This window comes from Anguilla anguilla, chromosome 10 (assembly GCF_013347855.1).
Source record: "Anguilla anguilla isolate fAngAng1 chromosome 10, fAngAng1.pri, whole genome shotgun sequence".
In the NCBI taxonomy this organism is placed as follows: Eukaryota; Metazoa; Chordata; class Actinopteri; order Anguilliformes; family Anguillidae; genus Anguilla; species Anguilla anguilla.
In genome coordinates, this window is record NC_049210.1 from 36,083,512 (window position 1) to 36,086,892 (window position 3,381).

Below are 3,381 nucleotides of genomic sequence, written 5' to 3' on the forward strand. Positions count from 1 at the left end.
TCTTTTCTTATTCTTCTCTGAGGGGGGTTCTGAACAGGAAGTGGTCGGAGCCACTGGTGATACAGGTCCAGTCTGGTCCTGCGATGTGACCTGATCCCCCAAAACAGCCAAACCAGGGGACTCCACACCGGGGGACCCCACACCAGGGGATCCCACACCCTGCTTGGCTCCGCTGCTTTCCGCTGCTTGGTCTTCAGGTACGGGGTCTGGGGGTTCTGCGGGGGTGGGTGGGGCTGCTGGCTTGGAAGGGGGGGGCTGACTTGGGGCTGCAGGGAGGGGGGATTTGGGTGTCCTCGGTGCAGGGGTCGCCCTGGGTTTGGACAGGTTAGGCATGGCTGAGAAACGTTTCCTCCTCTGAGGCGTTGTGGACATGAGGGGTCTGTCATTAGGGGTCCCCCCATTCTGATCTTCTTCACCCCTGAGTTAAAGACAGACGATTTAACAACATTGTATGCAATCTTAATAAAGACTTGACTAATTGATTCATTTATTTCACTAGCAGATTCCCTTGTATAGATTTTACAAGTAATTTCCAAAAATATTCACATGCTCTGGGCGGCAGTGTAGTACAATGGGTAATGGTCTTGTAACCTAAAGGTCACAGGTTCAATTCCCAGGTAGGACACTGCCGTTGTACCTTTGAGCAAGGTACTTGACCTGCATTGCTTCAGTGTGTGTCCCGCAATGTATAAATTGACGCAATGTAAAAATGAAATTAAATGTTAAGTTGCTCCGGATACGAGCGACTGCTAAATGTAACGTAACACAATGTAAAAGGCAACTTACAAATCAGGGGGAATTATTTTTTCTGGCGATGTATCCTGGGAGGTGTTTAGCCCTGCTGCAGTCTCAGCAGACTGTTCCACGGGCTGACCGGGATCTATGACTGCTCCGCTGTCTGGCCCCTTTCCCTCTGTCCCAGCCGCATGGGTGGTGTCCACAGCTGTTGCTCCCTGACCATGCTGACCTTCCTGGGAGCCAGGAAGACTCCTGCCCCCGGGCCTCGCGATGTTGGGTCGCACGCTGATCCTAGATCTGCGCATCATCCTGCCAGGCGTGGAGATGATGCGTGACCACGGTTACAAGGTAAACAGCACACGTGATGCATCTGGACTTACTATAAAAGTGTTCGACATTCCATTAAAACAAAATTCCACCACAACTGATGTTGGATCAGATCACGGACAAATGAACTAAAAACTTGGCGCCACAGCCAAACTATTTACTATGCTTGCAGTAGCTGATTAATAATTTAAAACGAAAATTTACAGAATTCAATCTGATAGCTTTAATAACTGCATAATTGCACGGTCATCTTCATGTTTCTCAAACCAGTGCGGCAAATAGAAACAGTACGTTACATGGCAAATCGAATGATGACTATGCTGACATTCTAGAAAGTTAGCTTGCTATTACATCAGGCTAGCTTTACGCACCGCGGTTTAATAGTACCAAAGTTAACCTTACCGGCCTTATACGTACTTTATTATGGATATCCTAGCTATTTTGCTGGACATAGAATGGAGCGCAGTCAGTAGTTACACTGCGGTTTCATCATACATTGCTTCCTAACTCAACATACCAATCAATACAGCGAGCTTTGCTAGCTCTGTTGGCTAACGACACAACTTGCCAGATTTCTAACATCCCGATCCGAACAACGCCTAGCAGGCGAGCATGCTTAGGCAACAGAGCTAACGCTGAGCTACAGAAACTGCAGTCACGAAACTTGAGTCATAATGCATAGTCGCCCACTGTCAGCTACTTTAATCAGTCGCAGCTATTATTGAAATGACTTAAACCGTTTGTCTTAACACAGATTGTCCATGCGTCCGAGTTTACAAGTAATACATGGTGCAATTACTGGAACGCTTTAGACACAAGCTCTTTCTGGTTAGTTACAGAGTCACATAAGTTTATGCAAAATATGAAAATTAAAGAGAAATTACTCACTTTCCAGTTCCACAAGCATGTAATTTGACAAGTGATCAACCATTAAAGCGTTCGGTCCAGACACCAGTAATCCAAATGTTGTAGTTAGTTGTCACACTGTCACGCTTCTTGCATGAGCCATGCTTTGCATTCAGAAACCATACCGCTACCTTTAAGCGGTGGATTCTGGGAGAGTACGAATGTTCCGATATAAAACTACAGCTCCCAGAAAACAACAGAACAGCGGCAGAAGTGCATGTGTCATCAAATTGATATTCAGATTAGTTACCTCAAAAGAAGTAATCGTGGACACAATACAGCGGTGCTGTTCAACCTGATTAAAAGAAGCGTAGAGTATGCCTACACTATTTGCTGCGAAAGATATTCTGGTTACCAAGAGACTACTTTGGATGAAGTCTATATTCTATAGGCTATGTATAAAATATAAATCACGTAACCGCATAGCTGCTTATTATGCGAAATTACCAATTATTTTGCTCAATTACCGATTTCTTTCATTGACCGTAACATAAACGGTGCATAATATGAGAGACAGGCCCTTTATTTAACGATTCTGATTTATCCACAATATCCAGATTAAGGACAGAATTTCTTAAATATCAAATTCTACCTAAAGCGAAAAAAACCCATTTCCGAATAATTAATGGTATATATCAAATCGATTGAGTGATGTTACAGAAATATTGCATTGGAATCAAATCTGTGCTGTAAATACATTTAATATAGTTTTCTTTGAAGGCCAAGAAGAAACAGTTGGTATCCAATGAAATAATTAGCAAAAAAAAATAAATAAAATAAATTCCACAAAGCTAAATATATGAAAATCCCTCCCTTGTTTATTATCTTTCATAAAGAATGATATGTCCCTTAGAGTAATGAATTGCAAATATGGCGTTGTTTTGCAATTCTGCGGTCTACAGATTTAACCACAAAGTTTAAATTCCAGCCAAGCACACTGCAATTGACCCTGTGTGGTTTAAACCAGTCGGCATCCTTTTATTTTTAAGTTGTATCTTTGGCAAACCCCTGCTCTTATACAATTTTTTTTGCCAACTCTTCTGCTCTGTGTGCCTGAAGCTAGCCATATTCCGTTTTTTTCTTTATTGAATAATATTGTGGCTTACTTTATGCCTCAGTGACAACTGACAACTGGGTATTTATTCATTTAAAATATGTATAGTATTGTTGTTTTGTAATTTCCCCATTTTGCTTAGATTTAAAGCGTTGTGAAATTTCTATGTCAATGAAGTGAAACCATTGCCTTGATGTTTTCTAAACTGAATCCTTGTCTCCATTTCAGAATAGAAAAAAAACTTATCTATTCCACTGTCACTATATCCGGAAGTGGGCAGAGCCAAGTGTGTATCTTTAAATTGTGCATTGTCATATAACTGAGAACAGATTCAGACAGTGAATTAAATGAAACAG

The 3,381-nt window shown here is 41.8% G+C and overlaps 1 long non-coding RNA gene across 1 annotated transcript; it reads right to left on the reverse strand.

The window, feature by feature from the left end:
• Positions 1–246: 246 nt before the first annotated feature.
• LOC118206342 lies at positions 247–2,085 on the reverse strand. Its single transcript, XR_004761179.1, has 3 exons — positions 1,954–2,085; positions 787–1,047; positions 247–418 (listed from the first exon to the last, which is right to left on the reverse strand). It is a non-coding gene; the product is annotated as an uncharacterized LOC118206342 (long non-coding RNA).
• Positions 2,086–3,381: the final 1,296 nt, after the last annotated feature.